The following is a 26115-nucleotide window of genomic DNA, read 5'->3' as shown; positions in this document are numbered from 1 at the left end:
TACACACACACACAGACACACACACAGCCAGACTTTTAAATATAGGGGAAAACTGGTGGTTATCAGAGGGGACGTGGGTTGGGAGATGGAAGAAATAGATAAAAGGGATTAAAAGTACACTTATTGTGATGAGCACTATGTATAGAATCATTGAATAACTATGGTGTACATCTGAAACTAATATAATACTGTAAGTTTAGGAATAAACAAATAAGTAAATATATATAATATGTATTATATATGTATTAATAAAAAAGAAATGTACTGTATCTTGCCTGGGGTAATCATTACATGGATTTTTACAATTGTCCAAATTCATCAAACAGAATAGGTAAAATGTGAGCATAATCTTGCACACAAATACAAATAATATCTTAATAAGTTTTATTGTAAAAATTATTTTCAAAAAGGACCTACTAACCAACTTGAATAAGCTCCCACTGACAAAATATAGGAGAATTTGAGCATCAATACCCATCCTCAGAAGTTCAACCCCTATGCCCCTCTCACTCACTTGCCCTATAGCTTCAAGGGAGGTCCTGACAGTAGGTGAAAAGGCACATAGTATGCTTGTAGTAAGGTCCAATAAATTTGATTTTTCCTAGAAATATCCATTGAATCAATGGCTGAAAGGAGAGTTGAGTTAAGTCAGTAAGATGCACAGACACCAGGAGCACCTTATCCATCATCAATGGAATCTAACATCATAACATCACATATAAAGTATTCTTCCCCAAAATTTGAACCTGAATATGATTAAGTCTTTAAATTGAGAACTAATGTCTAGGTATAATTATCAATTTCAGGGCATAGTTGGCAACATGTTAAGTAACCGGATGGGATATAATCACCAATTTCCAGTCTGGTAAATTCCATAGGCCAAATAATTAATTTCTTCAACAAATAATTTTCCATGTGAAAGAGGAGAGAGAGAGAGAGAGAGAGAGAGAGACTTATAATAGCTCAAAAAAATTAAGAGACATCAAGCAATTGCAGTGCACGCGTGGTAGCCATGCACTTCACTGAACTCCAACTGCAGGGAACAAATTGACTGATATCCCTAGCTTTGGGCTCTGGCATTTATCACTGCATTTGTCCTAAGGCTATGTCTCCCACAGGCTGTTCCCAGCCACTGACTAACTGTGGCACAGATACTAAGAGAAGTTCACTCCTGGAGACACCTCCATGAACTACTTTGGATTGAGGACTTCCATACATTGCATCACACTTCCTTAGAACCACACAGCAGTCTAGGGCTCTTCTACCCAATCCTTCCCACTTCTCTCTCTCCCTCCACAACAGTCAGAACTGCATTGCAATCTGGTGGTGCTCTGAGACACCCCTCGTTTCTTTCCTATTTCTTCTCACTGGCATTTACTCTAATAAATCTCATGCATATCTAATCTCAAATTAATACAATATAGATCTTAATGCCAATTCAAACAGCAAACCATACAGATATACAGAGGCCAGCAAACTATAGTCTATAGGTCAAATGCAGTCTGTGACCTATTTTTTACAGTCTGCAAGCTTAAAATGGCTTTTATATTTTTAAATGTTTATAACAGAAAACAAAATAGAATATACAGTGAAAACTGTATGTGACCAAAAAATCCTGAAATGTTTATTTTCTGGTCCTTTACACACGCACAAAAGTTTACTGACTCCTGAATTATGGAAAGGGAGGATGGGAGGGAGGGAGGAAATGGAAATAAAGCATTTTTTAGGCACTTGATGAAATTTTTATTGACTACATAGTTGATAATGTTTAGAAATTATTGTCTATTTTCTAGGTGTAATATTATTATTTCGGCCATGTTTTTTAAAGCTTTTGTTTTTTGAGACATATAAAATCATTATCAGGAAATATAATATTTGGGATTTCCTTCAAAAGTGCCTATGAGTAAAGAGGGCAGGAGTATAGGTATAACAAGATTGGCCATGAGTTGATAAGTCACAGGAACAAAAAGCACAGCATAAAGGATATGGCCAAAGATATTGTAATAGCATTGTATGGTGACAGATGGTAGCAACACTTGTGGTGAGCACAGCATAATGCACAACCTTGTCGAATCACTATGCTGTACGTCTGCAACTAATGTCACATTGTGTTTCAACTACACTCGGATAAAAACATTTTTAAAAAAAGATGGGTCATGAGTTGATCATTGTGGTTACTAGGTGATAGTTACATGGCAGTTCCTTAAACTATTCTCCCTATTTATGCATACATTTGAAATACTTTATGAGAAAATTACAAATTTATTAAATAAATTAGAAGATAACCAAATAAAAATAAAGAAGACTTTATTTTGAATACTAAAATACTATTTAAAACACAATAAAAGGGGTGCCTACGTGGCTCACGTAGTTAAGCATACAACATTTGATTTTGGCTCAGGTCATGATCTCAGAGTTTGTGGGTTCCAGCCCTGAGTCAGGCTACATGCTGACAGTATGGAGCCTGCTAGGAATTCTCTTTCCCTCTCTCTGCCTCTCCCCTCTTCTCTCTCTCAAAATAAACAAATTAACTTAAAAAATTAAAAAAAAAAACACAACAAGAAAATATCTGACATTACTAATTGTTGTGGGTTAAATTGTATCCCCATAAAAGTCATGTTAGGAAACCCCTAGTATTTCATAATGTGAACTTATTTAGAAATAGGGTCATTGTGGATAGAATTAGTTAAAATGAGGCCAGAGCTGGATAGGATGGGTCCCTAATCCAATATGACTGCTGTGCTTACAAATAAAATGCCACATGAAGGGAAGATAAGCATGGGAGACTCAGGGAAAAGACTGCCATCTATAAGTCAAGGAGAGAGAATGAGAAGTGATGCTTCCCTCAGATTTCTAACCTACCAGAACTTTAAGACAAACAAATTCTGTTAATTTAAGCCATCCAGTTTGTGCTGCTTTATTATGGCAGCCTTAGCAAATGAATACAATGATGAAATGCACTATTTCCTAAACAAAAATTAAATGCCCAAAATCAATTTAAAAAAGAAGAAATAGCCAAACAACTATGGATAAAATTAGGGGAGAAGAAAGGATTTCTTCCCCAAAAGACTATAATTTGGGGGCTAGTTTTCCTTGAATGTCCATTCAGATTTCCATGGAATCACAATTCTCAGTTGTATATAAACTCTTCCAAAGTAGATAGATACATGACTCTACTAAGGCATTTACTTATAAATGTAGATGATACTAAGGATCCATAAGTCAAAGGACAATTCCTCTTCTATGCATTTATTTAAGAAAATGATTAGAGCAAATATTAATAAAGCATTTATATTCTAAATGTTTTTCATACGTGAAGTCATATCAACCTCCAAACAACTTCTGAGATATATACTATTATTATTCCCATTTTGGTGATGTGAAAACCAGATCCAGAGAATTGAGTAACATGCTCAAGACCACATATCTGAGCAGTGAAAGAACTAGGGTAGAATGAAAATCTGGGCAATGTAGCTCTAAAGGCAAATCCCTAAAGCACTTCTTTTATACTATCTCCCTAATGAGAACCTATTTTAATTGTAGCAATCATATATAGAACAAAAAGTAGAAAAGAGAATGTTTAAATGAGCAAGTACCTTTTTATGTGATCGACTACTATGCAAGTTACCAGCACAATTTTTAAACAATCTTCAGTGATAGGGGAAATGATTGTGAGCAGGAAAAAACAGCACAAGAAGATTTTTTTAATGTTTATTTTATTTTGAGAGAAAAAGAGCATTCAAGCAGAGGAGGGACAGACAGTGCTGAGCCTGGTGCTGGGCTTGATCTCACAAATTGTGAGATCATGACCTGAGCCGAAATCAAGTCAGATGCTTAACCAACTGAGCCTCCCAGGCACACCACCACAGAGAGATATTTTATGAGTAACTTATTTTGTGTTCAGCTTTAATAAAATAGTAAAAGATAAAAAGATAAATTTGATTAAGTATGTTTAAATGGGCTGAAGCACATAGACACATGAAAGAATATGATATTAAAAAGTGGAGTGATTTTCAAAAGTAAGCTGAATAACATTTTTGTAAATAAAAGCTTTTCCTCATAATCATTCTGCTTTCTCTTGAAGTAAAAAAAAAAGACACAAGAATAAATATTTGTAATCCTTCTACTTAGTAATAATCCCTGAAGTGACAAGACATTCCACTGTAATGCAGCATGGCATTTCTTACCTCCCTTATCCCCACTCTCACTCTCTCCCCCAAAGGCTTGAAGTACTATGTAAAAACTACGAAATTCTTGGTGCATATTAATTGTAAACATTGTCCTCTGTACTAAACCAACATTAGGGTAATTAAAATTTGACACAAATGCCATATGAAGCAAAAACTGAGATTACTAAAGCAATGTAGTTAGTGTATTCATCTTGGAACTTTGTATGACATAACAGAATATTAGTAGTGAAAAATGACACCCCACTCCCAAATACTATGTATCCTCATACTTAATGTATGTAGGAGAAAAACATTTTCTTTTCTATAAAGGCTTACAAATAATTCATGAATTTTAAACTATTAAATTTATCCCTTTATTCTTAAATTCTGTTACTGAAATATTAGGTCAACATTGTTATTCCTCTAATTGAAAATATAGAAATTTTAGTTCCAAAAATAAGAGGACACATGGCCTCAAACAAATCCTTCTTCTGATTTACCAGGTCAACATTTAATTTGTTAAATAGATAAGAATTTTTCAATGCACATGTAAGTTAAAATGGGTAATTTATCAATAACTCACTAGTTTTGAAATCAAATTGTGGTTTGATTTTTATATACCATTATAGACCTGGGAAAGGAGAACAGAGTAACAAAGTAACTTGTGGTCTCAGGTGCTAAATAAATGTGAAAATAAATTATCAAGTAAATTGAAGTTCCTTTGACAGAGAGAGTTGATGGTTGTTCTCCAAGTCAGGAAAAGCATGCGTCTGGAGAAAACAAGTTTTACATCTGAAGAGACTGAATAATATGGGTGCCTCAATAAGGAACCAGTTCTACCTTTCATAAGGCTATCCTAATGTATATATTATAAGAATATATATATATATATATATATATATATATATATATATAAGAATATATATATTTTTTATTATATACATATACATATATGTATATATATGTGTGTGTGTGTGTATATATATATATATATATATATATATAATAAAAATGTTTTTTGCTTTGTGAGTTGAAGATCCTTTTCTGATTTTGAAATGCCATAACAAAATGGTTGGCTTAGACAATGGAAATGTATCTTCCCACAGTCCTGGAGCCTAGAAGTCCCAGATCAAGGTGCCAGCCGATTTGGTTCCTAGCGAGATCTTTCTTTCTGATTTGTAGAAAGTTGCCTTCTCTCTGTGTCTTCACATGGCAGAGACTTCACATGGCAGAGAAAGAGAGAGAAAGAGAGAGCCATGAGTGAGCTCTCTCCTGTATCTTCTTATAAAGACACTAATCTCATCAGATCTTACAACTTCATTTAACTATAATTACCTCCATAAAGACTCTGAGATAATCACATTTGGGGCTGGAGCTTCAACATACAAATTTGAGGACAGCATAAGCATTCATTCCATAGCAATCATCTTGGCTAGGATATGTTTAGTCTTTAGTTCCCAAGTCTTCCAAACATCTACTTAGCTTCCTAGGCATGCAAAGGATTTCCTTCTTTACCTATAGACACTATTGTTTCTTAATGTATCTTGACATATTCTTATCTCTTTATTTGAAAAGAAGAGAGATGAAATAACTGATTTGGGGACAGGAAAACTATTTTCTTAAATCTGTGAAGAGACCTTATGTGAAGCCATAAGTTTTTTGGAAACTGAATAATGTCATATTTTGTTAATGATTTTAAACTTCCTACATTGTGACTTCCTTTAATTAGCCACTAAGAAATTACTAATGTTGGTTACTTCCATATACCTTTTGGTGATTTTTGTGGGGGAATTAAGGGAAAGGTAGTATAAATATAAAAATTACCCTTCTGCTACTCATTGTCAAGAAGGATAGTAGGGAAGGAGTAAGTCTTTAGATTCAGAAACTAAATATGTCTTCTTGCCCTCTCTCTTTCAGCAATGCAAAGTGAACATGATAATTGGTAGTAATATAGTTCTCAAAATCTAAATTAGTGAGTGTATAATAATATCATGATTAGGAGCAGATGGATTTTAGAAGAACATTCCAGAGTGGGTATTGACAGGCCAATGTTTCTCAGTCAGTAGCACATGTCTTCTCATTCTTCCTGGTCATCAAATATTGTTACCAAGTGCACCCACACATGCACGCACACACGCATACACCTATACACATATACTATCTGAGGACATATATCAATCTTCAGTAATAATACACCCCAGAGTCCTGTTAAAAAAGAGGAACATTGTCTCAAAACAATAGAATATACTTTGAACACTCCATTCACAGTGGAGAAATTGCTTACATTCTAAGGTGAATAGTGTCAGTACCCGATTAGTGCATCCTCCCACTTCCAGCCCATGCCTAGATTCTTTTTTGTGCATAAGAAATGTGGGACTTACTACAGCTACCTTTTTAAGTAGTAGAACCATCAGCCGTTAATGGTCATTTTTGGCAATATTGGGTACTAACAAAAGCTTAAGAATTGCTTTATCTTTTACTATAGGGCTAATACAATTCTTAGATAAGAAATTGCCACACCACTTATTAAAGGCAGAATAGAGCCTGTATGAGAATATTTGTAGAAACCCCGTGGACTAGGAAATGGGGACAAACTCATTCTTACTGTAATAATATGTATTAGCAGTTCAACTTTATAATCTTAGTTTATTATGAGGTCCTTGTAAGCAAAAAATATATCTGAGTATCTTGAGAATATTTTTCATAGTAACCTGAAAATAAGCATATTTTCTAAAATAAAATTCTGTTTTCACCATCTGATTCAAGATTTTTTGGTTAGTTAATATTTATATAAAAGTCTCTCAAATTTGTAAAAAGTATATTTTTTATATATTTAATGAAAACATTAAATAGCCATTAGGTGGCAATCCAATGTCCCTTTTTTCACTGGTGAATAAACATCATCCTAATATGACTTCAATTGGGTATTGAGGCTAAATTTAAGGAAGAAAGTGGAAGTAGTTAAAATAGCTTGCATTAACTTGTACAATAGATTGATAGTAATAAAGTAAAACCCAGCTTCCTGACTAATGTGGTATGAAGAGTTTCTAATTATTCTCTGTGATAAAAGAGCACATTAATGTGGTCTGTGAGGTTTCTACAGCTGATCTATGAATTTTTACAAACTATCAAGCTGATGCTTCTAATTGTTTATCAACCACTCATCCCTAACCCTTTCCAATTTGATTTTCTCCCATAACACTCCACTGAAATTGCTTTATCAGAAGTTATCAATGATCTTTCTCAGGGCCTCTCTTGAATGCTCAGAAAGAGAAAATTCTATATTCCACCATCAACTTTTGAAAACCTATCTTGCCTATGACATTAGAATACACTGGTAATTCCTTTATCTCTTTCTTTTTCCTCTCTCTCTCCTCTTCATGGGGTCTTCCCTCCTCTTTATGCCACAAAGTATGGGTGGTTCCTCAAGTTTCCATACTTGACTCTCTTCTTTTCTCTGTGCACTAATGTCCCCTCTTCTCTGTTTATTATCTTTCCAAGTGACTCAGATCACTATGCAAATGAATCTCAAAACTATACTTCTGACTTCTCTCCTATAATTTAATCCTAACATTATAAATGCCAACTAAATATTACTACAGGTGTTAGGAGATAGTGATCAGGAGAGTAGGAAATGAAAAGATGTATATGTATGCATATATATATATATATATATATATATAGAGAGAGAGAGAGAGAGAGAGAGAGAGAGAGAGAGAGAGAAGACATTTAGAAAAACATATGAAACTGGGCAGGAATTAATGGGTTCCTTGGAAGAATTCTGTGTATTCAAGAATGTTTTGCTGTTAGGTTCTATAGTAAAAATTTATTGTATTGGATCCATATACATAGGTTTCTCAGAAGAACATATCTTAGTGAGACACTAGGAGATTTCAGATATGTATGACATGTATTATAAGGATGATAATAGGCTTTTGTTTTATTATCCTTACAGAGTTGAAAAGTGTGTAAGAAGTCAGAGAATGAGATAGTATGAGCAGTTTAAGGTGATGGATAAAAAGGGATGCATGCAACCTGGAAACTTAGCACATCTTGAGCACTACTCATGCCTATAATTTCACCCACTGCTATGGTGGCAAATATAAGTAATCTCAAGATATCCATGCTATATCCATTGTCCTATCTGTTGCAACTGGAACACAAAAGGAAAACCTAGAGGGTGTTTCCTGGTCACAAATAATTTTCTAAAAGCACTCTTCTGATCATGTCAGTTGCCTGGGCCATTCTGGTTAAAAATTTACTCTGATGCAGCAGGAAGTGTAGAAAGTTACAGTGTCACACTAGAGTTTGAGGTGTGGACCCAGGATGCCTCACTGTCCACATTGTGGCACTATTTATGTGGTTACTGAATAAAAATGACTGTCTCATTTTAGACTAAATTTCAGTATCAAAGATCACTGCCCTAAGAAGCAAACAACAGATATGGGAATGCTAGATTGAGAGCTAAAGAAACAAAGCAGGATTCATTATTTGTGTATGATTTTGGCTAAATATTACTCTTGAGGGGAACTCTTCCTTGATAAACTTTTATTAAGAAAAGTATTTTATTAATTTCTCTGAAATCATTTAATCTTATAGCCTGAGCAAACATAAAGGAAACTACAAGACCTATGAGGTTCTATCACTTCCTGTTCTACACTACCTGGGGACTTCATTTTACTGTTTAAATTTTGAGGCTTGTGTTCAGTTGATGATTTCCTTCTTCTGTTTCTTCTTACACATACATATACCTTTTAGCTCTGAGCAGAGCCTGGCAATCTTTTTAACAAAATCTGGTACCTCCCAGTGCTGGTCTCCACAGCTACTATTCCAAAACTTGAGCCCTTTCCCCCCAGTTCTTCCCCTTCCGTGTTCTCAAACACAGAGATGGTTCTCCCAAACTCACAAACCAAATGTGAAGATTGTATTTTAGCCTCACATTGAAGGATTCAAATTTATAGGAACAAAGAATCAGAAAAACCTTCAGTTAAGATGAAGTACCAGACGAAAGAAACTGAGGAGAGGCATAAATAATTGCTTTTTTAAACACAGTAGAATAACCTGGTGTCCCTTCCTCTAATCCATAGTGTCTACAGGAGTTGTCATCCAAATTGAACATAAATACCACAAAAGCTCTTGTTGAGTCTCATCTTACTGGATTTTTGACATAGATTTCACCCATTTTAGGAAGGGTTCACAATGAAAATCTGCTAAAAAGGTAAGCTGGGTGCCTCCATCGGTTAAGCATCTGACTCTTGATTTCCACTCAGGGCATGATCTCATGGTTTCTGAGATCGGGAGCTGCATGTTGGGCTCTGCCCTGATAGTGTGGGGCTTGCTTGGGATTCTCTCTCCCACTCTTTCTGCCTCTCCCCTGCTGGTGCACATGCTTTCTCTCTTTCTCTCTCTCTCTCAAAATAAATAAATAAACTTTAAAAAAAAAAGAAAATCTGCTGGAAAGATGTGATAGAGTCCATCAGTATCTAAGTGGTACAATTTTTAATCCATTCATTCATTGGGACATTTATCTTCTTTTACCCCCCAAATTTTAAACCAGTTAACAAGGATAATGTTTCTAATTTTTTCAAAAACTTAATCTGTATTAGTAACCTAGAAAAAATCCAAATAAATTATAAATTATTTCTCATTTGTGTAATTTTTTTCCTATTTGTGAAAGGAAGATATCATGAAGACTTTATTTTATTCTAACACCTATTTTTCTCTTTTTCTAGGTTGGTTAGTGTAATAACCAGTAGAAGCAAAGGGCCTTTTTAAAGTCACATTTCCTAGCAGAGGCTTAATGTAACTAAAAAGATGATAGGAATGTTCATAATCTCAAGTATGGAGTACTTAGAATCTTCTCTCAAAATCTGCCCCTCTCCAGTGTTCTTAGCAATAGTCATACAGACTGACCATCTGCTCAAACAAACAATCATATTTCTGTATCCCTCAACCTGTGTGTATCATCACCAAGTCCAGCTGCTTTTATCATTTGACTATTTCTCACACTGCTCCATTTATTTTCCCCTCCATTTCCATCATCCTAGTGCCAGCCATCATCCAAACCACAACCAGTATAGTATAAAGTAATTAAAAGTATAGGCTTAGGAAGCAGTTAAGCCTGGCTCAATTCTCTCTCTGCCTGGGCATAGCTGGGGTCCATTAGGATATGTTTTTAATCTTAAGTTTCTCAATCATATATTGGAAATAATATGAGTAATGTTAGTATTTTTTTACTCCATAGGTTTATAGTTCATTAAATAATTCATATACTATGCTTAACATAATTTTTAGCACATACTACAAATTTTTAAATGTTAGTGTTTGCTTTCACCAGTTTGGCACACCATATCCATCAGGTTAATAAATGTGTCATAATAATCAGTGCATGCTCTACATCTGTCCTATCCAATATGATACTCACTAGCCATGTGAAGCTATTGAGCACTTGAAATGTGGATAGTAGAGACTGAAATGTAAAATACACAATAGGTTTTTTCAATTTGGATATTAAAAATGTCAAATATGTCAATAGTAATTTTTGCATTGATTATGGTTTAAAATGCTAATATATTTAATGATTGAGTTAAAATGTTATTAACATTATTTTTATTTATTTATTCTAATTTTTTTAAATGACTACTGAAAAATTTTAAAACCCCTATGTGTGGTTCATATTTATGGTTTAGCATTATATTTCTATTGAACAGCACTGATTTAGACTTTCCATTTTCTCTTATTTATATATTCTTTTAGAATGGCCAGTTACATTCTTGAAAGGCTTCAAGTGATTTGAGATTTTGTTTAGAAATGTATTTAAAATATTTGAAATTTATTGGAGAAGAAGATCTAAAAACTCCTGGCCAATGGTACGGCTGTGGAATTTTTATATTTTGCAATTTTGATCTTTTAAAGATTAAATATTTTTCATTTTTTTGATTTTAAAGAGTAAAGATTTTTTCAAATAAGATATATATATATATATTCACTAATATCCATTCAATATACCTTTTAAGTAGTCTCTTTTTTTCAGTTTTATACCTTTATTTGACAATCAGTGGTTAGTTCTCATCCACATTAACTGTAGGTTTTTGAAAGTGGTGACAGGTACATAGGTAACTAAAATATAGAGCTTGTTTGGTGGGTCTTCATCCTCGTTACAATTTCTGGACAACTGCACAATACAGTATGGGACATTTCTTATTCCTTGGGCCCAGACAGCTCTGTTGAGCCTGGTGTCAATGCACACATCTGAAGATCCCACCTTCATGGCAAATTCCCAGATCTCTTTGAGTGTCTGAGGGCATGCTTCTTGAAATCCACTCCATGGATATGCTTATGATGTTGATGGTGTATTCTCTGGTCACTACCCCCTTGATGGCAGAACAGCCCTTCTTCTGACCACCCTTCTTTGTGGGAGCTACCCTTCTTTTCAGGAGACATTCTGCCAGACCAAGGAAGAGCACAAGGTATTGTGGGGGAGGCAAAACAGCATCTCAAGCACACTAAGTAGTCTTTTTTAAATAAATCAATTCCTTCTGGCTTTAAGATAAAAATCCTTCTTAAAAACTCTTAATATTAGAAATGCATATGCCTCCCTGAATACATGGTGATTGTGAGAAAGAAGTAGTATGTGTTACGCTAGAAGAATTTTGGAGAAAAGTCTGGACTGAGTTAGTTGAAAATTTTTGTAGAGCAGACAGAGACATTAGGCAATTATTGCTCTTTTAGCCTTAAATATTTAATGTAAAGGAAACTGTTTCATATTGTTTGTTCTAGCATACAATGCTGCAATGAATTTTCTTGTAGGTACATCCTTTTTATTTAAAAAAGGAAATTTGAAAGGATTAATTTTATTTAAAAAATTGGAACAAATTTGACAAAAAGCATTTTTCATTTTTGGGATAATGGTCACATGGATATGTATTATTTCTTCAGTCTTTAACTATATTTTAATATTAATTGTAATAATTTGTTTATAAATTATCTTGGGCATTCCATGAAAGTATTCATATCATGGCACATTTACCTTTTCTTTCTATTCTCTATATCTCATATTATTTTTCTAGTTTTAATGTCTTGTGCAGGATCTCAGGTCTGTGTGAACTACAGTAGTGAGAGCAGGCGTCCTTGTCTTGATACCCACCTGAAAGGAAACAAAACTAAAATGTCTCTATTAAATGTGATGATTTCTTTAGATATATTATAAGTACCCTTTTTTGTTGTGTTTTTTTTAAGTTGTCTTTCTCTTTCCTCGTTTGCTAAGAATTTTTATCTTAACTGTGTAGAAAATCATATTGAGTGCTTTTTCACCCCAAATTGAAAGATTAATTTTTTGATCATTTAATTTGGTGCTTATTAATTGTGTTAATAACTGTCCAAGCTGAACAGTCCTTGCATTTATTTAATTGATATCACTAGAAGTTTGTTTCTTGGTGTTTTCACATAGCCTTATTTTTAATGTCTCTTTTATCATAACTTTATTGTTATTTTTGTGCTCCTCTCTTTTTCTTTTTTTATGTATTAAAATTTTTTTTAATGTTTATTTATTCTTGAGGAAAAGAGAGACAGAGTTTTAGTGGGGGAGGGACAGAGAGAGAGAGGGAGACACAGAATCTGAAGCAGGCTCCAGGCTCTGAGTTGTCAGCACAAAGCCCTTTGCAGGGTTTAAACTCACAAGCCATGAAATCATGACCTGAACAAAAGTCTGACCTTTAACCAACTGAGCTACCCAGGCATCCCTTTCCTCTCTTTTACTTTTGTTTTTGAATTTAGTTTGCTGGGTTTTTTTCCTAGCTTATTCGGATTTTAGTTAATTTGTTTTCCATCTTTCTTATATTCTGGTAATATTCACAATTTGGTACATTTTCCTCTACATTTCAGCAGCAAACAGATTTCAACCCAGTGCTTTCATTGTCATTATAATGTAAGAATTTCAAATTTTAGCATATAATCTCTGCTTTAAACCAAAGGGTAAATGGTAATATGTTAGTTTTTAGAGATAAGAATTTTTTTCCTAAATATTCTAGTTTGATTTCTAATGGTATTGCATTGTAGTTGTAGAATATAGATGCTATGTTGCTAATTATTTGAAATTTTTTGAAACCTCTTTTGAGGCCAAGTTTATCATCATCATTGGTAAATATTTCATATGTGCTTGAAAATATGTATTCTATGTTCATTTGTCATGATGTTCTAGACATATCTATTACACCTAACAGTAATGCCATTGAATTCATCTCTACCTTTATAGTTTTCCATGTGTATTCATTAACTATGTCTTTCTTTTTTTTTTTTTTTTTTTTTTTTTTTTTTATTCCAAGTTCTTTTTTTTTTTTATTTTATTTTTTAATATATGAAATTTACTGTCAAATTGGTTTCCATACAACACCCAGTGCTCATCCCAAAAAGTGCCCTCCTCAATACCCATCACCCACTCTGCCCTCCCTCCCACCCTGCCCTCCCTCCCACCCCCCATCAACCCTCAGTTTGTTCTCAGTTTTTAACAGTCTCTAATGCTTTGGCTCTCTCCCACTCTAACCTCTTTTTTTTTTTTTTTTCCTTCCCCTCCCCCATGGGTTTCTGTTATGTTTCTCAGGATCCACATAAGAGTGAAACCATATGGTATCTGTCTTTCTCTGTATGGCTTATTTCACTTAGCATCACACTCTCCAGTTCCATCCATGTTGCTACAAAGGGCCATATTTCATTTTTTCTCATTGCCACGTAGTATTCCATTGTGTATATAAACCACAATTTCTTTATCCATTCATCAGTTGATGGACATTTAGGCTCTTTCCATAATTTGGCTATTGTTGAGAGTGCCGCTATAAACATTGGGGTACAGGTGCCCCTATGCATCAGTACTCCTGTATCCCTTGGATAAATTCCTAGCAGTGCTATTGCTGGGTCATAGGGTAGGTCTATTTTTAATTTTCTGAGGAACCTCCACACTGCTTTCCAGAGCGGCTGCACCAATTTGCATTCCCACCAACAGTGCAAGAGGGTTCCTGTTTCTCCACATCCTCTCCAGCATCTATAGTCTCCTGATTTCTTCATTTTGGCCACTCTGACTGGCGTGAGGTGGTATCTGAGTGTGGTTTTGATTTGTATTTCCCTGATAAGGAGCGACGTTGAACATCTTTTCATGTGCCTGTTGGCCATCCGGATGTCTTCTTTAGAGAAGTGTCTATTCATGTTTTCTGCCCATTTCTTCACTGGGTTATTTGTTTTTCGGGTGTGGAGTTTGATGAGCTCTTTATAGATTTTGGATACTAGCCCTTTGTCTGATGTGTCATTTGCAAATATCTTTTCCCATTCCGTTGGTTGCCTTTTAGTTTTGTTGGTTGTTTCCTTTGCTGTGCAGAAGCTTTTTATCTTCATAAGGTCCCAGTAATTCACTTTTGCTTTTAATTCCCTTGCTTTTGGGGATGTGCCGAGTAAGAGATTGCTACGGCTGAGGTCAGAGAGGTCTTTTCCTGCTTTCTCCTCTAAGGTTTTGATGGTTTCCTGTCTCACATTCAGGTCCTTTATCCATTTTGAGTTTATTTTTGTGAATGGGGTGAGAAAGTGGTCTAGTTTCAACCTTCTGCATGTTGCTGTCCAGTTCTCCCAGCACCATTTGTTAAAGAGACTGTCTTTTTTCCATTGGATGTTCTTTCCTGCTTTGTCAAAGATGAGTTGGCCATACGTTTGTGGGTCTAGTTCTGGGGTTTCTATTCTATTCCATTGGTCTATGTGTCTGTTTTTATGCCAATACCATGCTGTCTTGATGATGACAGCTTTGTAGTAGAGGCTAAAGTCTGGGATTGTGATGCCTCCTGCTTTGGTCTTCTTCTTCAAAATTACTTTGGCTATTCGGGGCCTTTTGTGGTTCCATATGAATTTTAGGATTGCTTGTTCTAGTTTCGAGAAGAATGCTGGTGCAATTTTGATAGGGATTGCATTGAATGTGTAGATAGCTTTGGGTAGTATTGACATTTTGACAATATTTATTCTTCCAATCCATGAGCAGGGAATGTCTTTCCATTTCTTTATATCTTCTTCAATTACCTGCATAAGCTTTCTATAGTTTTCAGCATACAGATCTTTTACATCTTTGGTTAGATTTATTCCTAGGTATTTTATGCTTCTTGGTGCAATTGTGAATGGGATCAGTTTCTTCATTTGTCTTTCTGTTGCTTCATTGTTAGTGTATAAGAATGCAACTGATTTCTGCACATTGATTTTGTATCCTGCAACTTTGCTGAATTCATGTATCAGTTCTAGCAGACTTTTGGTGGAGTCTATCGGATTTTCCATGTATAATATCATGTCATCTGCAAAAAGCGAAAGCTTGACTTCATCTTTGCCAATTTTGATGCCTTTGATTTCCTTTTGTTGTCTGATTGCTGATGCTAGAACTTCCAGCACTATATTAAACAGCAGCGGTGACAGTGGGCATCCCTGTCGTGTTCCTGATCTCAGGGAAAAAGCTCTCAGTTTTTCCCCGTTGAGGATGATGTTAGCTGTGGGCTTTTCATAAATGGCTTTTATGATCTTTAAGTATGTTCCTTCTATCCCGACTTTCTCAAGGGTTTTTATTAAGAAAGGGTGCTGGATTTTGTCAAAGGCCTTTTCTGCATCGATTGACAGGATCATATGGTTCTTCTCTTTTTTTTTGTTAATGTGATGTATCACGTTGATCGATTTGCGAATGTTGAACCAGCCCTGCATCCCAGGAATGAATCCCACTTGATCATGGTGAATAATTCTTTTGATATGCTGTTGAATTCGATTAGCTAGTATCTTATTAAGAATTTTTGCATCCATATTCATCAGGGATATTGGCCTGTAGTTCTCTTTTTTTACTGGGTCTCTGTCTGGTTTAGGAATCAAAGTAATACTGGCTTCATAGAATGAGTCTGGAAGTTTTCCTTCCCTTTCTATTTTTGGGAACAGCTTGAGAAGGATAGGTATTATCTCTGCTTTAAATGTCTGGTAGAACTCCCCTGGGAAGCCATCTGGTCCTGGACTCTTATTTGTTGGGAGATTTTTGATAACCGATTCAATTTCTTCGCTGGTTATGGGTCTGTTCAAGCTTTCTATTTCCTCCTGATTGAGTTTTGGAAGAGTGTGGGTGTTTAGAAATTTGTCCATTTCTTCCAGGTTGTCCAATTTGCTGGCATATAATTTTTCATAGTATTCCCTGATAATTGTTTGTATCTCTGAGGGATTGGTTGTAATCATTCCATTTTCACTCATGATTTTATCTATTTGGGTCATCTCCCTTTTCTTTTTGAGAAGCCTGGCTAGAGGTTTGTCAATTTTGTTTATTTTTTCAAAAAACCAACTCTTGGTTTCGTTGATCTGCTCTACAGTTTTTTTAGATTCTATATTGTTTATTTCTGCTCTGATCTTTATGATTTCTCTTCTTCTGCTGGGTTTAGGCTGCCTTTGCTGTTCTGCTTCTATTTCCTTTAGGTGTGCTGTTAGATTTTGTATTTGGGATTTTTCTTGTTTCTTGAGATAGGCCTGGATTGCAATGTATTTTCCTCTCAGGACTGCCTTCGCTGCATCCCAGAGCGTTTGGATTGTTGTATTTTCATTTTCGTTTGTTTCCATATATGTTTTAATTTCTTCTCTAATTGCCTGGTTGACCCACTCATTCGTTAGTAGGGTGTTCTTTAACCTCCATGCTTTTGGAGGTTTTCCAGACTTTTTCCTGTGGTTGATTTCAAGCTTCATAGCATTGTGGTCTGAAAGTATGCATGGTATAATTTCAATTCTTGTAAACTTATGAAGGGCTGTTTTGTGACCCAGTATATGATCTATCTTGGAGAATGTTCCATGTGCACTCGAGAAGAAAGTATATTCTGTTGCTTTGGGATGCAGAGTTCTAAATATATCTGTCAAGTCCATCTGATCCAATGTATCATTCAGGGCCCTTGTTTCTTTATTGACTGTGTGTCTAGATGATCTATCCATTTCTGTAAGTGGGGTGTTAAAGTCCCCTGCAATGACCACATTCTTATCAATAAGGTTGCTTATGTTTATGAGTAATTGTTTTATATATCTGGGGGCTCGGGTATTTGGCGCATAGACATTTATAATAGTTAGCTCTTCCTGGTGGATAGACCCTGTGATTATTATATAATGCCCTTCTTCATCTCTTGTTACAGCCTTTAATTTAAAGTCTACTTTGTCTGATATAAGTATGGCTACTCCAGCTTTCTTTTGGCTTCCAGGAGCATGATACATAGTTCTCCATCCCCTCACTCTCAATCTAAAGGTGTCCTCAGATCTAAAATGAGTCTCTTGTAGACAGCAAATAGATGGGTCTTGTTTTTTTATCCATTCTGATACCCTATGTCTTTTAGTTGGCGCATTTAATCCATTTACATTCAGTGTTATTATAGAAAGATATGGGTTTAGAGTCATTGTGATGTCTGTATGTTTTATGCTTGTAGTGATGTCTCTGGTACTTTGTCTCACAGGATCCCCCTTAGGATCTCTTGTAGGGCTGGTTTCGTGGTGACAAATTCCTTCAGTTTTTGTTTGTTTGGGAAGACCTTTATCTCTCCTTCTATTCTAAATGACAGACTTGCTGGATAAAGGATTCTCGGCTGCATATTTTTTCTGTTTAGCACACTGTAGATATCGTGCCAAGCCTTTCTGGCCTGCCAAGTTTCAAAGGAGAGATCAGTCACGAGTCTTATAGGTCTCCCTTTATATGTGAGGGCACGTTTATCCCTTGCTGCTTTCAGAATTTTCTCTTTATCCTTGTATTTTGCCAGTTTCACTATGATATGTCGTGCAGAAGATCGATTCAAGTTACGTCTGAAGGGAGTTCTCTGTGCCTCTTGGATTTCAATGCCTTTTTCCTTCCCCAGTTCAGGGAAGTTCTCAGCTATAATTTGTTCAAGTACCCCTTCAGCACCCTTCCCTCTCTCTTCCTCCTCTGGGATACCAATTATGCGTATATTATTTTTTTTTAGTGTATCACTTAGTTCTCTAATTTTCCCCTCATACTCCTGGATTTTTTTATCTCTCTTTCTTTCAGCTTCCTCTTTCTCCATAACTTTATCTTCTAGTTCACCTATTCTCTCCTCTGCCTCTTCAAGCCGAGCCATCGTGGATTCCATTTTGTTTTGCAATTCGTTTAAAGCGTTTTTCAACTCCTCGTGACTGTTCCTTAGTCCCTCGATCTTTGTGGCAAGAGATTCTCTGCTGTCCTGTATACTGTTTTCAAGCCCAGCGATTAATTTTATGACTATTATTCTAAATTCACTTTCTGTTATATTATTTAAATCCTTTTTGATCAGTTCATTAGCTGTTGTTATTTCCTGGAGATTCTTCTGAGGGGAATTCTTCCGTTTGGTCATTTTGGAGAGTCCCTGGCGTGGTGAGGACCTGCAGTGCACTTCCCCTGTGCTGTGGTGTATAACTGGAGTTAGTGGGCGGGGCCGCAGTCCGACCCGATGTCTGCCCCCAGCCCACTGCTGGGGCCACCGTCAGACTGGTGTGTGCCTTCTCTTCCCCTCTCCTAGGGGCGGGATTCACTGTGGGGTGGCGTGTCCCGTTTGGGCTACTTGCACACTGCCAGGCTTGTGTTGCTGGGGATCTGGCGTATTAGCTGGGGTGGGTAGGCAAGGTGCACGGGGGGTGGAGGGGCAGGCTTAGCTCGCTTCTCCTTAGGTGATCCACTTCAGGAGGAGCCCTGTGGCAGCGGGAGGGAGTCAGATCCGCTGCCGGAGGTTTGGCTCCGCAGAAGCACAGAGTTGGGTGTTTGCGCGGAGCGAGCAAGTTCTCTGGCAGGAACTGGTTCCCTTTGGGATTTTGGCTGGGGGATGGGCGGGGGAGATGGCGCTGGCGCCTTTGTTCCCCGCCAAGCTGAGCTCTGCCGTCCGGGGGCTCAGCAGCTCTCCCTCCCTTTTTCCTCCAGCCTTCCCGCTTTCCGAGCAGAGCTGTTAACTTATGACCTCCCAGACGCTAAGTCGCGCTTGCTGTCGGAACACAGTCTGTCCGGCCCCTCCGCTTTTGCCAGCCAGACTCGGGGGCTCTGCTTGGCCGGCGAGCCGCCCCTCCGCCCCGGCTCCCTCCCGCCAGTCCGTGGAGCGCGCACCGCCTCGCCGCCCTTCCTACCCTCTTCCGTGGGCCTCTAGTCTGCGCTTGACTCCGGAGACTCCCTTCTGCTAATCCTCTGGCGGTTTTCTGGGTTCTTTAGGCAGGTGTAGGTGGAATCTAAGTGATCGGCAGGACCCGCGTCCTCCTACGCCGCCATCTTCCGGCACTCTCTATCTTAACTATGTCTTTCAATATAAGATATGTTATTCCTTTTTCTACTTAGAGGCTGTACTCTCAGCTTGATATTGATGATTACAATCTTCCCAGCTTACTTTTTTTCATACATATTTCATATCTCTTTTGATGATAATTTTTATTTTCACCTTTGCTCTTTTTCTCATATTAAAATTTTTACTTGGTATTTATTTATTTATTCATTTATTTATTTGAGACAGGGGGGGAGAGAGAGAGAGAGAGAGAGAGAGAGAGACAGAGCATGAGTTGGGGGAGGTGTAGAGAGAGAGGGAGACACAGAATTCAAAGCAGGCTCCAGGCTCTGAGCTTCAGCACAGAGCCTGACGCGGGCTTGAACTCATGAACCATGAGATTATGACCTGAGCCGAAGTCTGACGCCCAACCAACGAAGCAACCCAGGAGCCCCTACTTGATGTTTTTTAGATATATCTTTTCCATGATTCATTATCAATTTTTCTGCTTATTGTGTGTGTTTAGGTGTTTTTTCTAATTGAGTATCTCTTAGACAACATGGCTAATTCTTATTTTTAGTACAATCTGAGAGTCATTGTCTTTTCACTGTTGTTTTACCTATTTTGATTAATAAGTTTTACCATAAATTAATTTGTTACTATTGTATTAGAAGATGTTTTCTACCTACTGCAATTAATGTTATCGTATGTCTCCCATTTCCCTGATTTTAATTAGGTGTTTCTCATGAACTAACAATATGCATTATATTTTTATTATTTTGATGGTCATTAATTCATTAAGGTTCTTTTAACAAATACGTTTTACCATAAATTGTGCCCTGGGCAATGCACTAAGCAGGGGGAATAAAACAGATTAATATTTTGGTTTTTTTCTCCTTATCAATGTCTATAACTTTATGAACAATTATGTTTCCCCCTGAATAGGAAAAAAAAATGTCAACACAATTCCCTCTCCCATCTTCCTCACTTCCCCTAACAAGTTTGGGTTTAGATTTTTGTGCTTATATAAATGAAAAAAGCATTACTTTTTTCAGATATCAATAAATTCTACTTATTTTTTACATGTTCTTCCCTTTTATACCAATTTTTTGCTATGAGATCTATTCCTTCCTTTCGAAAGTTAAACCTCTAAGAATTTTCAGAATTATTTTATTTTTTAATTTTTTATTTGATTTTTTCATTTTAGAGAGAGAGAAAGAGAATGCATGAGTGGGAGAGAGGGGCAGAGGAAAAGAGAGACAGAGAGAATCCCAATTAGGCTCCATGCTCAACAAGGAGGACAACATGGGGTTTAATCCCACAACCCTGGGTTAACCTGAGCTGGAATCAAGAGTCAGCCACTCAACCAACTGAGCCACCCAGAAGCCCCAAGAATTCTTTTGAAGGTATTCTTCATGTTGCTAGACTCACTCTCTGACATCTTCATTTTTCTCTAACATTGAAATGATAGCTTAATTGAATATAATATCAGATTCAAATCCTTTTCCTTGTAAACTTTCTTGTATTCAGTATTGTTGTCAAGACTAAAGGTACTGGATTTTAATTTCTCTCTGAAAGACAAGTTTTAGTTTCTTTTTGAAAATTTTCAGCAGTTTCCTTTGCTTTTACTAATCCTAAAAGTCACTATAATATATCCAAATGAGAGTTTTTTCTCCACTTAGCTCTCCTACTCAGTTCTTTGTGTACCCCTTTAAATGGAAGTCTCACAGTCACCTTTTTTTTCTTTTTTTTTTTTAATGTTTTATTTATTTTTGAGACAGAGAGAGACAGAGCATGAGCATGGGAGGGTCAGAGAGAGACAGAGACACAGAATCCAAAGCAGGCTCCAAGCTCCAAGCTGTCAGCACAGAGCCGGATGCGGCGCCCAAACTCAAAAACTGGGGTATCATGACCTGAGTGGAAGTCGGACACCCAACGGACTGAGCCACTCAGGTGCCCCCAGTTTTCATTAATTACACAAATTACCAGTATGTTTTTCTTCAAATATTTTCTCTATATGTGTATTTTCTCTCTCCTTCTAGATGGGTATTGCTTTTTCTATTATTAGTCTCCATTTCTTTTGAATTTTTTCCATTCATTCCAACTCCTTATTCCCTGCTAATGCTTTTTGAAAGAGTTCTTCAATCTTATCTGTCAGCTCAGTAAATCATCCTTCACATATATTCAACAAGTTCTCTTCACTGGAAAATAAGTAACTAGAAAATGAAATGGAAAATAGATGCCATTTGTGATAACAATGAAAACTATCAATTGCCTAGGAAATAATCTAGCAAAGATTGCCTGAGAGGTTTATAGATATTTAAAAAAAATTCTATTAAAGGACATCAAAGTAGATCTGAATAGAGAGATATAATATACTCATGAATACAGTGAATAAAACTTTAGAGATTTTAATTGTCATCAAATAAATATATAAATCCATCACTATTCAATTCAACACCACAGCTAAGTTTGGGGAGAAACTTGACAAATTTATTCCAAAATTTATACAGAAAGGTAACTTTCTGTGAGTTGCTAAAGCAGTTTTCAAAAAGTATAAGATAGGGGCGCCTGGGTGGCTCAGACGGTTAAGCGTCCGACTTCAGCTCAGGTCACGATCTCACTGTCCGTGAGTTCGAGCCCCGCATCAGGCTCTGGGCTGATGGCTCAGAGCCTGGAGCCTGCTTCCAATTCTGTGTCTCCCTCTCTCTCTGCCCCTCTCCCTTCATGCTCTGTCTCTCTCTGTCTCAAAAATAAACATTAAAAAATGTAAAAAAAAAAAAAGTATAAGATAGAAAACTCATACTATTATATAGTAAGACAGATTCCAGCACCAATTGATAAAATTATCAGTGTGGTACTAGTGCAGGGACAGACTGATTGAATGAAGGAATACAAAAACAAGGATTTAAACAGATCACAGGTTATGTGATACAGATTACATAACCTTGAAGAAATGATGGATACTTTTGTAAATGAAACTAGAGATTTAATTTGCAATTTAGAGAAAAATAAAATTGGACTTCTAGCACATACCATTACAAAAACAAATAAACAAATAAATCAATAAATAAAATAACCCCAAATGAATGAAAGACCTCCATATGAAAGTGAAACAATCAAGCTAACCACAGAATATGTTTACCAAACCAAGATATAAAAGCTCAAATCTCAAGAGAAAAGCCAACATAATTTGATGAATATGAGAATTGGGCAACATAAGTAAGAATTTCTATAAATCAATGTCACTCACAGGTTGTATCACTGGGAAGAAAACCATAAGAAAGACATTACTGAGCAAATTTATATGGACTGCTCTTGAGGTCAACCCTGTGAAAGGGAGAGAAGGGAAGAAAGCAAGATTGGGTTAGAGAGAAATATAGTGCCATGTTGCAGTATCAGAGAAAGCTTTTTCTCTAACACTGGAGAGAGGCTGAGCCCAAACTTGCCTACACTGACCAGTCCCTGGATGCTGGTCATCCCTGCATTCACCAGCTTCTAGGAAGGGAGTCTAAATTTGGGTGAGACAGTTTTCTCTACCAAGGCAGTTCCTAATTAGGAATGATTATTATGGGCTGTCTACAAGTATCACTTTTCACCAGAGGGAAAATAAGCGCTCCGGTTCTGAACAAGGATCTGAGTTGTATGTCACAGATTCCATTTCAGTCACAAGATTGAGATTAAAGTGGTAGCAGGGATTACATACAATGAATAAATAATAAAACTTAGTACATAGCAGATCTAATGACTTCCATAGAACCTAGCAAAAAAAAAAAAAAAGGAAAAAATAACAGAAGTAAAAATTTAATTTTTTTAAATTTTTTACGTTTATTTATTTATTTTTGAGAGACAGAGACAGAGCACAAGCAGGGGATGGGCAGAGAGAGAAGGAGACACAAAATCCAAAGCAGGCTCCAGGCTCCGAGCTGTCAGCACAGAGCCCGAGGCGGGGCTCAAACTCACAAACCACGAGATCACGACGTGAGCCGAAGTCAGATGCTCAACCAACTGAGCCACCGAAGGCGCCCCCAGAAGTAAAAATTTAAATGATTAATAACTATATTAAGTTACCCTAATCTCATTAATAATGAGAAAAATGAAGAGATAAATATTAAGCATGTTGACCAGAGCATTCTTTGTTCTTGTAAAGAATTAAAGTAATTTAGCTATTGCATGCTAATGAAATTAGCTGCTAACATGTAGTGCATATATGATAATAGAATGATGTACATTAAGTAAAAGAAAAAAACCAGTTAGTTGTACATAGAAAGAAACTAGATTTTACTATACATAATGTTGACTGTGAAAAGTAAGAAACAAAATGTTAACACTTATACCATCTTATAAATTTAACAAAACATGTAATACAACTATATTTTTGTGTTTGAGGATAGCATATCTAAAGCAATACATGCAAAGTGTTTTGGAAAGTCGTGATGGATTAACCAGTATCAGATTTACTATTATCCTTAAAGAACTATAAATACTTATTAACATATACAAAGCAACTGTCTGCAGGCCTTGGGCAGAACTAATCCAGGCATACAGTTTTCAAGAGAAGAAAAGCATATGAAAAAAATAAGTACTGTATTTTCCCCTGTTTTTTGCCTGAAGGTATTTTTCAATCCCGGCAAAGAGAAATAGAGTACAGACAGTGGAAGTCTAACTGGGCAGAGGAAACACAAATTTGACCTGGCTGTCATTGAAGGGGGGCAGGATATTAGAGAGGAAAAAATCGCAGGGGAAAAAAGCCCCCCCAAATCTGCATATTTTTTCATGTTCTTGGCCAATTTCTAAATTACGCATGCACAGAGTGAAACTGTGAGAAATAGTATGTATTGTTTTCTATATGGATTTGTATAATAATAATTGATTTTTAGTTGTACTTTATTGTGATTAGAGAAGATGATCTTAATTAGAGCACCTTTTCTTTCTTCCCCAAAAAAGAAAGCAGAAGGCTAATCAATCAGAGTCTATTAAGATGGTTTCCAGATTCAAGCACCATAACTATTTAAGGTAAGAGGGTTAGTGAAACTTCCAAAAGTACTACTGCTGCAACTAGTTCCAAAGCCATAATTGATAGAGATCTATCACTTTTCTCCTCCACCACTCATTTTACCTTTGTTTCACAGTTGGCTATCTCTGAGTGGCTTGCTTGGCAGGGAAGCTCAAAACTTTACTCCTTAAGTGTAATCCCTTCATTTTATTTTCTTTATGTTACAGCCATCTTACAATATAGACCCCCAATGACCCACATTTCCCACTATTTAGGCCCTGGTGTAGTGCCCACATGCATTACATTATGATTGCTCCTGTGTGACCAATAGAATATGGCAGAAGTGATAATGTATGACTTCCAAGGCTGGGTCATAAAAGGTGTTGCCTCTTTTGCTTTGATCTCTTGAAACACTTACTCTTGGAGCTCTGAGTCACCGTAGAAGCCATCCAACATCTAGAGAGATGACATTCAGAGGCTTTGAATCACATAAGAACCCAAAAGAACACAGGGAGAGATGCATGGGTAGTCCCCAACTGTTCTAATCCCTATATATTAAAGTCATCCCAATTGAGACCCCAGAAAATTCATATGGCAGAGATAAGATGTCCCTACTGATCTCTGCCCATATAAATTCATAAACAAAATAACATCTTGTTTTGGTTTTAAGACACTAAATTTTACACAGAAATAGATATCAAAAAATTTTTTCTAACCACAGTTACTGCAGTTATCTATTTACAATTATTGTGGGCATAAGCTCATAAATTCAGTGGGTTGTAGACAACATCCTCTGTACCTTCTTTAAGTAGCAACTGTAGCCTGTCCTGGTAAATAGGGTTGATTACCACTACTAATATGTTAACACCCTTTTACTTGCTTACTGGTCCACTAGCATAAGGACTGACATCAATCCTCTTCAGTTTAGCATTAGCGTATCTCACCAGTCCATCTTTGCATCAGCTTAGATTCCTTTCTTCTGTGTTAGTTGATTGTTGGGAATACACCTCAAGGCCAAAGACTTAAACTGAGATAGAAGTTACTGTGCATGGATGTCTGGGCCACCTGTTTGTGTGATTTACTAGTACATTCTGGGTATGCTCAGGCTGAAATCCAAATGCTATTTCTACATCTGCCCAACTGTATGAAATGATGGATCTGAGAATATCCAGCTCTGGAAAGGAAAGGGAACTCCAGTGATATAGTCATTTAGCATCCCATGGTCAGGTTATCAGTTTCTAGTAAGGTCCAATATCACAGAGGAATTTTTGTTAAAATTGAGACTATTTCTCTTAAAGAAAAGGCATGATCTACCACTAAATCCCAGAAACTTATCAGAGAATTTGTGCAGCAAACTTTCTCTTCACAGATATATCTACATCTGTCAAATCTGCTGAGTCATAAGACCCATGTGGCTATGCACCTCAGGGTGGATCTTCTGCAGAATCCTCTCTTCCTCTTTTCCTCATCCAAAATGGATAGCTTTCAAGTCACAAGATACATGGGTCAAGGCAGTATTTTCTTTCTCTTTTTTTTTTTTCAGAGCGGTATTTTCAACTTCAGTGTATGCTACCTCCAAAATCAGAAGAGACCGATCAAACACTGTACCTCTATTGAAGGAGTGTCAGGTGCAACATGAAAATTTGCCCTTGGTCTTAGAAGGAATATTGTGGCATGTCACAGACCACTGCGCGTCCAA

The 26115-nt window shown here is 36.5% G+C and overlaps 1 pseudogene; it reads right to left on the bottom strand.

Annotated features, from left to right (window-relative positions):
- Positions 1-8923: 8923 nt before the first annotated feature.
- Positions 8924-22900, bottom strand: LOC132676414 (large ribosomal subunit protein eL31 pseudogene; annotated as a pseudogene).
- Between the last annotated feature and the right edge of the window lie 3215 nt (positions 22901-26115).

The sequence above is a fragment of the Panthera onca genome, chromosome A2 (assembly GCF_046562875.1).
Source record: "Panthera onca isolate mPanOnc1 chromosome A2, mPanOnc1 haplotype 2, whole genome shotgun sequence".
NCBI lineage: Eukaryota > Metazoa > Chordata > Mammalia > Carnivora > Felidae > Panthera > Panthera onca.
The sequence above is the reverse complement of the archived record's forward strand: the minus strand, read 5'-3'. Positions and strand labels throughout refer to the sequence as shown.